The sequence below is a fragment of the Neopelma chrysocephalum genome, unplaced genomic scaffold (assembly GCF_003984885.1).
Source record: "Neopelma chrysocephalum unplaced genomic scaffold, ASM398488v2 Primary Assembly neopelma1_88, whole genome shotgun sequence".
NCBI classification, from domain to species: domain Eukaryota; kingdom Metazoa; phylum Chordata; class Aves; order Passeriformes; family Pipridae; genus Neopelma; species Neopelma chrysocephalum.
In genome coordinates, this window is record NW_020897750.1 from 3,655,095 (window position 1) to 3,669,032 (window position 13,938).

At 43.6% G+C, this 13,938-nt stretch overlaps 1 protein-coding gene across 1 annotated transcript in view; it reads right to left on the reverse strand.

Annotated features, from left to right (window-relative positions):
* AFF1 (AF4/FMR2 family member 1) overlaps nucleotides 1-13,938 on the reverse strand; it is a 76,472-nt gene that overhangs the window by 26,984 nt on the left and 35,550 nt on the right. The window lies entirely within an intron of this gene.

Consider the following 13,938-nt stretch of genomic DNA (forward strand, 5'->3'; position numbering starts at 1 on the left):
TGGAAGTCCATTAATAATAAAATGCCAGTAAGGATTAAAAGCCCCATCAGAAGGGCAGTTAATAATGAACTTCTAAGAAGCCTCTTGTTTTCAAGTCTTGAATAGAAGATATGGTCTAATAAAGATGAAAAAGAAAGTGAAACAGAGCTCATTAAGCAATGGTGCTCATTCAGCTGACAGGATTCCCCTTGTTTCATGATGTGCATTATTCTATGCATCTATGTGTACTCAGCAGAAAAAGAAGCCAGTATAAAGTTCTAAGCTTGAAGAAGACAAAGTAGAGGTGGTTTTAAGTGGAGGAATCATGCACCAGGCCCTTGAATTCCAGCTCTGGGACTCATGGGAACATCAACCGCCATTAAAAAATACAAAAGCAATACAATTTTAACTTGTGTAGTTTCGAATAAAACCTTGAATGCACTGCTGGGTAGAGGCAACATGGCAATTTCTGGAGAAGCCTGCACATAGCACAGATTTGGATCAAGGGACTGCCCCTGTACCTCCCCCACCCATTTTGCTGGAAGCCAGGCAGTGACCACACACGTCTGCCTGGCAGAGGCCTCTGTTCCCCAGCACAAGCGTGGTGGTGATGCCCTCTGAAGGGAGGCCAGCTCCCTGTGGTGCCCTGGCATTCCACCAACGCCACCAGAATGGGACCAGGAAACAGCGCAGCAGCGCCTGCAGCTGCCTTCGACCAGGCTCACCAGCCAAGCTCTGGGACAGAGCACAAAGCAACAGCAATGCTTATATCTGCCAGTTATTTAACAAACAGAAGACACCGCAGCTTGTGCAAACACATAAATCTGCTTTTAACACATCAGCAAACCCACTTACTGGCTCCTGGCAGGACACCCACCCGGCACACACGCGACACCTCTCATCGGCAACGTGGGTACTGCTGGGCAAGGCAGGGGCTGGGACAGGCACAACTAACACCTCCTGCTCCCCAGGCACGTGGGCAGGAGGGCAATGGCATTTGCAAAGCTACCAGTGGTAAAAGGAGAAGGGAGTGTCAAGTTGCTTTTGCGTTGAATAATGCTGAAACCAGTCTGACTCATCAATCCAAAAGTTAAACATTCTGATAATGAGATGTAGACCTGATAAAGTACCTGATAAAGGAACAAACAAGTGATACTACTACTAACTTATCTAAAGCTGCTGAGCTGGCCTGAAGACATCTGACTGACAGTGAAACACTTTATACTATAAAAGCCCAATCCCAAATGTTAACAGCAAGGTCTTCCAACATACCCCTTCTTGGAGCATATGTGTGGAGATTCCTCCCTTGAGTGGATATCCCCCTCAAGGTTACTCCCTGGGGCTGAGCAAGAGCTTTGCCTATGGTCGTTAGTATGGGGGAGTAACATCAATCTCTACATAATAACTGTTTTTGCTAGCTTTAATACAATCACTTTAATATAATTGCTTTAATATTGCTTCATGGTGCACTGTACTATACTAGCTGTTATAGCTCCTATACTGTGTAGCAAATAATTCTGATTACACTCATTTTGTCTAACCAGTATTATAATAAATTATTTATATTTATATAAATATATCTGGTTTACCATCCTTAATCCTGCAGGACAAAGCTGTATAAAAGTTCAATTACACCTATATAATCCTTCAGGCATAAACCACTGACAAAGGCTGGGGCTAGGATTGGATTCCAGCTGCATCCAGGCTCCTCTTTGGGAAGGAGTTTGCTAAAAGGCAAAGGCCAGCAAGACTTTATTCAGCTTAAAGAAAGAGGGCAGTGAGCTACAGGGCCCAGTCAGAAGGATCTTCCCCAGAACAAGGTAAAGAGCAAAACAAACATTTCAATAAAGACAAAAAGTGTCATTCTTGGCGTTCTCACAGAAAGGCCACTCATCTGTTTCCCACATGCTGCACTATTTACATTGGAGGGAGAAGGGAGATAAGGAATGTCTTTTCTCTGCAATCTCATTTGTCTGAGTCTACATAAAGCTCTCATCAAGGCAGTGCTCATTTGACAAAGATTTGACTTTTCTTCAGAAAATCACGCACGGAGAGCTGCTTCTGACCTTACTCACCCAAACAAGCAGAAGCTGAGGCATGGCCAGATGAGTCACAGGAATGAAAGCAAGGCTTGCAGATGTGTCCCTGAGCAGGCAGAAGGAGGGGAGGGGGAGAGCAAACAACAGAGAACTACACATGGCAAGAGATCGGGATGCTTTATATCTCATAGTGCCAAAAAGGCACCTCTTTTTCTTTTTTTCTTCCCAGCAAGTTTAGGTGGCTCAACCTAACTTACTTCTTAATTCAGTAAGTGGTGAACAGCAGACACAGAAACTTGCATTTTCTTGTACAGAAAAGCAGCACTCAACTAGCAGATTGCTTCAGAACTCCTGAGATATCCCATGAGAGCAACACAGTAAAAACCCTTCCCACAAAACAGATAAAAAATCAAGATCCTGCCTGGACAAGGTATTTGAAAACTCTCTCTGTAATGGATTGATAGCAAGACATAAAAATCAGTTTACTTCACGTATTTCAGAAACTTAAGTTTTATGAGGTGATAAGTGATGACAAAAATGGAATTCAATTAACCCGAGAATCAGAGCATATCTGCACCAGCCAGTCTGGACCTCTCTTATCCTTGCCAAACAACACAGACTCCTTCCTGAAGTTTTTCCTGATGAGTCTGAAGAGGCTTTGATGTTGATACAGGTTTACATACAGTGAGTATTTATAGTTCAATTGTCAGGAGGATTTATCATAACACCTCCAAGAGCACTGTTCAGTGGCCGCAGTTCTTCACAGGTCCAGGGGCTTAGAAGAAACTGCTTTTTTTCTTTGTGGCACAAACTTTAAAGGAAAGCAAACACATGACACTGAACAAGTACCGCACAAGTCTGCATTGGCAGCACAAGGGCCTCTATTTTTCTTGGGGTTTTTTAAGGCACCATTATCAAATACATGGTGAAATGATCGCTCTAGAGATTACAGTCACAGACCATCAGGGACACGCACAGTGCCAAAACCACATCAAAGCTGGTAAAAGTCATCTGACTGCACGGGGGAACACTCCACCAGGGAACACTCCTGCTCTCAGGTAGGACTGCAACTGTCATTTCCACCTCAAGCCTGCAGCCCAAAGCTGTCCCTGTGCCCCAAAACTGTGGGGCACACCCTGTTTCACTCCATCCCAGCTGCAGTGAATGAGGACTCCCTGTCATTTACAAAGCTGTTCATCCAGTGCCTGAAGGAGCTGGGCTTTTCTGCATGCTGAGTAATTTTTTGCCCCTTTTTTTTTTGGTTTGTTTGTTTGGTGGGGTTTTTTTCCTTCAAGTCATATCTCAGCTTTGTTTCTGCTTGTTAAACCACTAAACCACTATCAAACCACAATTACCACCCAGTAGCAAGGGATGTCCTTGTCAGTTTTAAGAGAAGAGTTTAGGGAAAAGGAAAAATAACACTGCTGCTCCAAGAAGAGTTAAAAAGCCATAAAGCCAAAGAAATCACTGAAATGAGATCAGTTCTACTGAGGACTGTGGGTGTAGGAGACCAAATATTACATGGGGCTATATAACCCCGCAATGTTCCCAGTTTTACAGCCTTTACTGGGAACATTGTAATGTGCTCCCCACAGACAACTCCATTTAAGCCTGGTGCATATTTGCTGTCTGACACTGACATCTGTACAATCTCCAGCTAGGATTTCCTCATGCCACATTCAGACTCATTTTCAGTTTGGGAATGACACAGGCACCTCTAAATGTCACTCGCAAAAGGTTTTGATGGTTGAGGTAAAGCACAATCACAGGACATCCAGAATTGCTGGGTCTCTGGATTTTTGGTTTGGCTTTTTAAAGCCAGTGTTCCCATCAAAACTGATGCTGTTCCATAATGGCTAACCCCCCTGCAGCAATAGTACCAATTTAATTACTAATAATATTAATAATAATCCTAATTTAAAAGTAAAAAAGGAAAACAGTCACTGAAGGATTCACTACTACTTTGATCATGAAGTGAAAAGGACTTCAGGACTGGGGCCAATACAATTTCAAGCATCTACACAAATGTAAGAAGCCCTAGAAGTTCCATGAGGAATTAGTCTGTCTTTAGTACAACAGGCTTGCAAAAATGCACAGGTGCACATACCCGCAAAAGAAGAGAGGGAGCTCTTAATTTAGAAAACAATTTAAAGTCTGAGCAGCACTCAATTCCAGCTTCATAGCAACTGCGTGACGAAACTCTCGGAAATACTTCTAAATCCTCTCTTCATCAGCAATTCCAAAAAACCACAAAAAAGCACATAGCTCTGCTCATGCCTCAAGACTTGCTCAGCTCTATTAGGGAGAAGAATGAGGAAATAAGAATATTAAGAATCACCCAAAACCAGACTAAACTGCTTGAGGAACCACCAGGCACACAAATGAGATGGCCCACTGGCCATGATAATATGTGGGCCTTAGATACTACAATGAATAAGCAGTGCCTTTTTTTTTTCTTTCTGTAATGAAGATGGGGTTGAAGAACTTCTAAGGTTACTTCTTTTTTAAAAGACATTCCATTAAAAATTACAGCACACATCCTTATCCCACTCTGCCACATGTGCCAAGTGGAGCTGAAGTACTGTACGGCTCTCATGCGTGGGGGGCTGAAGCTTTCTCTCTAGTCTTTAAATAGCTTGCCTCATCAGGAGGCTGTGGCAGAGTAGTTTCAAGCAGGATGTCAAAAAAATCACCTCCCAGAGAAAGTTGGCCATGCATTATTCCAGAAGTCACCGCGTGACACTGCTGAGATGTATGGGCTCAAACAAAGCCAGCGGCAGTAACAGCATGTAGAGTGTGCAAAGATGAGGCCAGGAGGTCTGGAAGGAGATATTAACTGGAATGGATACGGGCTGCCTCTCAGGCAAGCATTAAGGCGTTGCAGACCTTTCTGTTCCTTCTCATCTCAGTAATTTCCACCCAACTGCTTATTTCTGTTATCTGCATGCCTCTGCTGTCACAGCCCATTTGGAGCTGCCCATCTGATGTCCTGTGCACAAACAAGCCCCTTGCTTCTCCACCTCCTTCATTTCAGGTTAAACTGGTGCCTGCAGATATCCAGGAGGTGTAGGTGAGGAACAGCTACAGTGCACATGCGTTTCCTATGCCTCCTGGGATCTCCTAAGCAAAACATGAAATATTTGTGTGTAGCTCAAGTATGCCAGCTACTGCTCTTTGCCTCATCTCAGACTGAGTTATTAGCACCAAGAAAACCCAAGCAGGCAGTGCAGCAAGGATGAGAAAAGCCAATTACGAGTTTCATGCCCTTCATTCTGTTGGCAGTTTTGTTTCCTAATGAGAGCTTTGCCACTGCAACAATCAGCAGAGAAGGTCACCTGCTCTCATGCTAAAAAGCAAATAAATTTACATTTACAGCTGCTTCCCATTTAATACTACAGTTTAACATATCTGAATAGAAATATCTAGTTTTAAAATTTATTTTTTCATGTCAACCTCACAGTTGTTGTCACTTGAATGCAACGAAGATCACAAAACTGCATATGCGCAAAGGGATAGTTTGAAAACAACAGGCAGGACAAAAATCAGACTGAAAGCTACCATCCTTGTCCTCACTTCACCCATCTGTGCTTAACCAGTCAGAGGAGGAGGAGGTCTTGCATATTAGATGGATTCTCATCCTCGCACACAAGTCACGCTAGCCATAGCATGCTAACTTATTCTGCAACCTTGCACCTGCATTTCTGTGTCGTTAAAAATCCATCTTCTCCGTTCTATAGGGAGATGTGAGATGCACACACACAGAGCACGTTTCCAAAATGAATCAGCCAACAAAAGAGACAAGACCTATTTTAACCAAGCCTCTACACTAATCTTGATGATGGATGCAATAATGATCTGCCACGTATTGAAAAAGGCTTCCAAAGTTTGAAGTTCAAACTATCTTGTTAATCAACATAAACACAAATTCGTAAAGGTCTTCACACACTTTCTTGAGAAACACCAGAAACCAAGCAGATTCTCTGCCAAGAATGTTTTAATGTTCCATATCACAAAACAGAAATGTTACAATTCTTTGCATTTTGTAAATCCGAAATGCCTCTTATAGTGTACCCAATACTTAAAAATAATAATTTTAAAACTTTATTAAATTGGCATTTTAGATTATGAAAAAGACACAAAGAAAACCTCCCATGTAGTCATTATACACTTTGCTACCAGCAAATTATCTTTTCCCTAAAAAGCACACAGAGGTTGAGTGAGTCATGACGCTGTATTTTCCCACGTGCACTAACCTAGTCCAAGGCATTGGCTTCCCTAAACTATGGATCAGGGGTATTTTAATTGCTTGCAGCTAAACAGATTGGAAATAACTGAAAGCTATGACTTGGTTTTGAAGCGCATGCTGGTGAAACTTAGTAACCTGAACAGCTCTCTGGGGCATAAAACCAAACTTTCATTTTCAACCCACGGGTTCTATCTATCGGCATCCACCCCTTTTAACATAACGCAACTTTCTTAGCTCTGGCACCAACAACCACTTAGGTGAACCTTGGTTCACCTCCCGAGGAAGAAGCCAAACGGCCACTGCCTGCCACCATGACAACCCTCCCTGTCTGCAGATGGGTTCCTTGGCTTGTGGGAGCAACATGAACTCAAAAGCAAACACTGCACCAACGGTACTGGTGGAGGATCGAGATGAGCAAGAGCCCACACACGAGGAGCGGAGATTTTTAAGCCAGCTGGCTCCTCTGTGCAGTGCTGCAGGGCTGCAGAGCCCACAGTGCTGGGAACAGAACAGAACAAGCCCCAGGCGCTCCGCAGGGCTCCGCCCACCGCAGCTCCGAGCGGCCGCATCCCGGCTGCACAGCAAGCAGGCTGTGGGAAGGAACAGCCAGAGCTTGGGGCAGCACAGGAGTTCGTCTACCTCATTCCTGCACCATTTGCAATGCTGCGAGGATTCGGGAGCAACCGGAGAATCTGGCTCAAAGGGCACGGGGTTAACCCAAAACACACACACTTGAAAATCAAAATGATTCAGATATGTCACCTGCATTTGTAAGCAAGTGTTGTTTTGCAAGAACATACGAAGGGAAAATATTGCTATCACAGCTGCTGCAATAAAAAAGACCCCTGCAAACCACTGGAGAACTGCCTACACAGGGGCAACAGGGACAGTAATGAAGGGCAAATAAAAGCAGCAAAATTGTGTCAAGTAAGAGAGATGCAGGCAGTCAGGCAGCACAAGATTTTCTTCTAATTTCTTTCAGGTCCAGAAGTTGTAGGGATTGGGGTTTTTCTTTGTTTCATTTTTAAACTGCATGCAAAAATTATTAGGATTCCTGAAAGGAAAAATATGGAGTCTGAGCTAAAACTGAGATGTGTAAGACTTTGCACTGTTGCCTGTGAGCTTTGAATTAAGTCAATAACAAATCAGATTAAAGATGAGCAAACACTTCAAAACAAGCTGTATTTTAAGGATGAAACCATCCCTTCCCTGACTTCACACTTCCCTCCCATACAAGTATGGAAATATTTGCATATATTTAGGGTTTCCTTGGTGCTATTTTTGTATTAAGCTCAAAAGCGTTTATTTCAGAAATATACAATACAAAAGGACATTAGTCATGAAATCTTTCTAGGTATCATTTGTTTAAAATCTCAGATTGTACAGAGCTCAATATGTCTTTAATGACTGGCTTCATAAGTTATAGCTACAGATTTTACTGGTCATTTTTCATTACTACTGTAAAATAACGTACAGGTACTATTTGGCAGCAGAGTCCCTCTAACAGCAGCTTGAGCTGTTCCAGGAAATTCAGGAAGCTGGTGTCAGAGAAGCTGACAAATCCGTGAGAAGGGAAGGCAATTTTCTCAGCAGGATTAATTTTCAGAGGAGGTTAAAAATTACCACTAGACATCATTTTTAGCACAGAAGAAGAAAGCTTACCCCATTTCAACAACAACATGACAACCACAACAAAAAACACATAAGGAAGTAGAATACAGAGGGACAAAAAGAGAAAATTAAATACAAAGAAAACTGAAATGGAAAACGAAATTTTATAAAAACCTTGTATCAAATTATCTTTGTGGAGAGTAGGAACAAGGTACCACACACTGCAGCAGCTGTAAAAAAAAAATATACATTTGGGGATGCACATGTTCAGGCTTCATGCTAGCTTCAGGTAGCCAGCTGGGTGGGGTTAGCTACGAAGGATGAGCAAAAACAACCAATATGTCCTGTATCTCCCCTCTCACCGACTTAGTTCTTCAACCTAATGAAGTGAGATTGGAATAATTCCAGCAAATCAAAGCAAAGCTAAAGTAGATCTGCTTGATATTGCTTACAGCACCAAGTTTCACTTCTATATTTCATGAAAAACAAAGCCCATTTACGCATTTTGCTTTATGCAAAGCATAAAAACTAAAACAATGCCGAGGCACCACAGAAGTGTATGGAAGGACTCTGCCTCATCTGGCAAGACAAAATCTTAGAAGTTACACTATAAATGCATTTGTTTTCACTTTTGTGTTTATGCTGCTTGCTTCAAGTCACAAGACTTCATTGTAGACTACAAATCCAATCCACCAGTCTCAAATTCCACGGGAACCCTCTAAAATAATTTCTCTGGGTGCTATTTCAGGTCCTCTGTGGGCACCAGGGTTTAACCAGCAGCTTGCATGTAGTCAAGTTCCCTGTGGACAGTTTCACAAGCACACTTAACCCATTTGCGTCCACTCCTCTCTTTTCCAAGGCAACACCAAAGTTATTCCACCAAAAAAATGCCACACCACCAGGCACTCTTCTGCTTCTGCCCCAGCATCGACCCAGAGCCCAGCTCATGAGAGAAGACAGCAGCTCCAGCCTGTCACCACCCTTGTCACAGGTCTAAAAACAAATCAAACCATTCCCAAGAACTTTCTTCAGCTGACACTGAATGATCCTGGCAATTTAAGCATTTTACATCAAAATACTCAGCAAACAATGGTTGTACTGTCCTGTTCCTGCGTGGATGCCTGGAGGAAATAAAACATTCTTTAAAGATTTTACACGCTTTTCTGACTCTGAGATGGATTATTTTGCTCAATCTAAAAATAAATGCAGGGGCCTCCTTGTGTTCAAACAGCCTAAGAAAAAACAAATCACTATTTTGTCTTTCTTTGACTGAAGTAGCAAAGGGGTTTGTGCCCTGGGGGAACAGACTGTTGATATGTTTTAATGAAGGATTATTTACAAATCTTGAGCTGCTGAAAGAAATTTGTGCATCTCTTGTTAGCCTTCATCTAATAATAATATAATTGAAATCAAAACAAACTAAACATGAAAATTAAGTGCAGAATCACCTGCATATAGCCATGCAGACCAGGACTCCAGCCAAGTCTGATTATTTCACTAGCAAATTGTTCTACACAAAGAACCTCCACACAAAAGCACCTCCCCATTGCAATTACCATCTGTATAGTAGCTCTCAAAAATCTAATTTAGACCCCCTGATTCTACAAAACTTTCTTACCTACTCTCCCCTTAAAGTGTCTCCTGTAAATAATTTTTAATACTGCTTAATATGAATCTCTAAGTATTGTGCCAATAAAAGGCTGAGGCTGTCCCCCTCTTGGTCCTTGCAGAACAAACACAAGGTGTCTTTCAATTTAAGTGTTGAATTTAAGTATGAAAAGCATTTAAGTAAGAGCAGCAAGCCACGATTTCAGGTATTCTCATTTCCAATACTAACTCATTGCAATTTGAGTAGCCTGACTCCTAGCCTACTCCAGAAAAAAGCTGGTCCCTGCAGCTGATACGATGAAAGATAAGAAAACAATAACTACATTTGTTAAGAACATCAAGGAAATTGGGGGTTTTGGTGATGAGAGGCATCCTGTGGTTCTGGGGATCACCTCAGACAATAATTAAGTGCTGTCATCTCTCAGAAATGTTTTCCCTTTCCAAACACCACTTTCCTCTTGGAAAGCAAGCAGAGTTAGATTTATGATGGTGGTGGCAATTGGTGCACCTCCTCTTAATAACTCAGTAAACAAGACTTAGAGATGCAGGCTCTCACACTGCTTTAATACTTAACAGGACTGCTTTTCTGAACCAAGACCTTTTATTTGTCCATCTGTTTTTCAGCCAGCTGGATCCTCTGTGCAGTGCCTCACAGCACTTCCCTGTATCACCACCACTGCAAATAAAAATTTGGAAAATAAAGGAATTGAAGAGGCAGGTTGGAGCCTGGAGCGGTATCACCAGTCCCAGTCCAGCACCCGGCCCAACTCTGTGCTGCTGCCTGGGACAGACCACACAACTTGGAGGGGAGCTAGAAGGCATCAGCCACCAGGAGCAGTGCATCAAAGCAGAAGGCAAGTGGGAGGGTTGTGAATAAAGGAATGGTTGTTAGTGGATCTAAGGATAGTATTCCCAAAGGAAAAAAGAAGAAAACACCAAAAAAAAAAAACCAAAACCCCCAAAAGTTCTTAACTCAGAAAGAGCCTAGGTGCTATTTTTAAACCTTAACGAAAATTGAAAAAATTTTTTAAATGCTTCCAAACCAAGGAGCTTAACCTGTGGGGAAAAAAATAGCAGGATATCCTTTTGCTTGCAAAGGCAACTTTCACCATTGTTTTACAGCAGACCTAAATGCAAAAAGGCTATTTCTATTTTTTATGTTTCATGGTTGGGACAGCAAAGTGCCTTATTATTATCATCATGCATACACAGATGAAAGTTATCCTTCTGGGGACAAAATATTGGACAAGTCTCTTGAAAAGCTCCCCTATCTTGCCAAAGACAATAGGAAGGCAGAGGAAGTCCTATCCACCAGTTACCTGGTCACTCTTTTCTGTACACAAAACTAACATTGAAACTTAAAACTTCTTTTTCAACTTAAACTTTTGGCTGTAAAAGCAGTGTCCAAGGTTGACAAGGCCTGTTCCTAGGAGATGTTTGTTACTACTCATCTGAACACACAGACCCTTTCATCCTCTCCTCACAGCTTTGCGCACTCAGCAAAAAAACCACAGCACCCACAGCTTGTTTGCCAGGTGGGTGCAGAGGCCAGGGCTGGACACAGCCTTCTAGGACCTGCTTTGCTCATGCTCTGCCTACATCAACCTGTCTACAGTTAGTATTTAAAATCAATCTGTTATGATTCACAACGTAACCTTCCTTAAAAAACATTTTATCATCCCCAAAACTCTCCATTAAAGGCTGCAGCCCAAGTCCCAGAAATTCTTTATGGTCAGGCTTAGGCACTCCAGAGGTGTCACATACAATTTTCATCTGTAGCTAAGTGAAGCAGGAGGTGCTGAGCTGACATACATGGCTGGCATTAGAGAATTGATTCTTCTCAGCCAGGTGTAATAGGAAGGCTATGGGCCACGAGCCTCCCAGGCTCAAAAGGCTGTCAGAAAACAAAGCAATGCTGAGAGAATGAGAGAGGGTCAGTTCACTGTTTCTTTCCTTGTTTGTATAATCTGGAGGGGAGAAGCATCTTTTTTGCTTATTTAACATACTGTCTGAATGGCTTATAATTAAAATCCAAAAAAGGGGAGATGGCTACAAGAAGCACCAAGACTCTGCCTAAGAAAAAGCTTTCTGCATCTTTTCCTGAAGCAGCTTTGGGGCAACAAACTGGAGAAGACTAAGCTCACTTCAAGATTTTGTGTATTAGTTTCACTGCCTATACTTTGCTTCATATGTAATTTCTCAAATGACTCTGTGTCATGAATCATAGAATCAGCTGGGTTAGAAGGGACCTCCGAGATCATCAAGTCCAACCCTTGATCCACTACTGCCATGGCACTAAGTGCCACATCCAGTCTCAACTTAAAAACCTCCAGGGATGGAGAATCCACCACTTCCCTGGGCAGCCCATTCCAATGTCTGACAACTCTCTCTGTAAAAATTTTTTTCCTAATATCCAACCTAAACCTCCCCTGGCACAGCTTAAGACCATGCCCTCTTGTCTTGCTGATAGTTGCCTGGGAGAAGAGACCAACCCCCACCTGGCTACAACCTCCTGTCAGGGAGTTGTAGAGAGTGATGAGATCTTCCCTGAGCCTCCTCTTCTCCAGGCTGGACAACCCCAGTTCCCTCAGCCTCTCCTCATAGGACTTGTGCTCAAGTCTCTTCACCAGCCTTGTTGCTCTTCTCTGGACCTGCTCCAGCCCCTCAATATCCTTCCTGAACTGAGGGGCCCAGAACTGGACACAGCACTTGAGGTGTGGCCTCACCAGCACTGAGTACAGGGGAAGAATCACTTCCTTGGACCTGTTGGTTCCTGATCCAGGCCAGGATGCCATTGGCCTTCTTGGCCACCTGAGCACACTGCTGGCTCATGTTCAGCTTCCTGTCAATCCAAACTCCCAGGTCCCTCTCTGCCTGGCTGCTCTCCAGCCACTCTGCCCCCAGCCTGTAGCCTGTAGGTTTACTTGTTCTAAAAAATCAAGCAGGGAATTTTTCTTTCCCTGCCTCATTGTAAAAGAAAGATGTTGAATGGTGAAGGGTGGTTTGCCTTGGGTGATAGATCCACACAAAAGAACTAACTAGCAGGCCTGCATTCCAAGCTGATGGCCCTCCTAAAAACTGTGGGGAGGGGTGATGAGTTTTTTTTCTTCTCTCCTCAGAAACGGGACACTTCACTTTTGCCTTAACTCAGGCAAGGTGTGTGTTTGAGGGGTCGGAGGTTCACTCTGTTTTCGGCCTGGTCATCTGGCTGTTTTCTGGCCACAGCTTGCCTCTGTTTTCTTGCGCCCTGTTCTGCCCCCAGCCCGGACCTGCTCGGATTTCATCGGAGAGGTTTGACCCACCTGCAGAGGAACTTTTTGGGGAGGAGATTGCCCTCTCCCTCCTCTACTCCTGTGTTGGCAGGTGCAGCGAGTCCCGCCGGCAAGGACAAGAGCAGCCCTGCCAGCATGAGCAGCAACGAGATGGGCAAGTTCAACATCTCCCCGACGAGGACAGCTCCAGCTCCAACAGCGACAACTTCAGCTACCCGTACCCCACCAAGCTGTCTGCCATGAAGACCCACTATGCAGATATTGATCCAGAAAACCAAAATTTCTTGCTCAACTCCAATCTTGGAAAGAAGAAATATGAAACTCCGAGTACTACTTCCTTTGGAATGTCAGTATTTAATCTGATTCAGCATGATGCTCCAAAGGGCCACGGCAGACCTCGATGATCAGGACGGTATCTACATTCAATTCAAGCCTATTCAACCTAAGACGACTGAAGGCCCACACCAAGACCTTAAACCATCTTGTCCGGGAGCTGCTTTACGCTGATGACGCCGCCCTTGTTACCCACACAGAAGCAGCCCTGCAGCATTTAACATCCTGCTTTGCAGATGCTGCTGAGCTCTTTGGGCTGGAAGTCAGTTTAAAGAAGACAGAAGTTCTCCATCAACCTGCACCTCAGGAAGTCCCCCATCATCCCCACATCACCATTGGCCAATCAGAGCTCAAATCAGTCCAGCAGTTTAATTACCTAGGCAGCCTCATCTCCTGGTAAGATTGACGGGGAGATAGATAACAGGTTAGCAAAGGCACATAGTGCTTTCGGAAAGCTTCATAAAAGAGTCTGGCGAAATAAACACCTGAAGAAAAGTACCAAGATCAGTGTTTCCAGAGCCATAGTGCTGTCTACCCTCTTATACGGATCTGAATCATGGGTCATTTACTGCCACCACCTGCGTCTCCTAGAACGCTTCCATCAACGCTGCCTCCGTACAATCCTAAACATCCACTGGTCAGATTATGTGACCAATACATCTGTTCTTGAACAAGCAGCAGTCACAAGTATTGAGGCCATGTTACTGAGAACACAGCTGCGTTGGGCAGGACACGTCTCCAGGATGAAGGACCACCACCTCCCTAAGATCTTGCTTTATGGTGAACTTGCCACTGGCTGCCACAAGAGAGGAGCCCCGAAGAAAAGATACAAGGACTCCCTGAAACAACA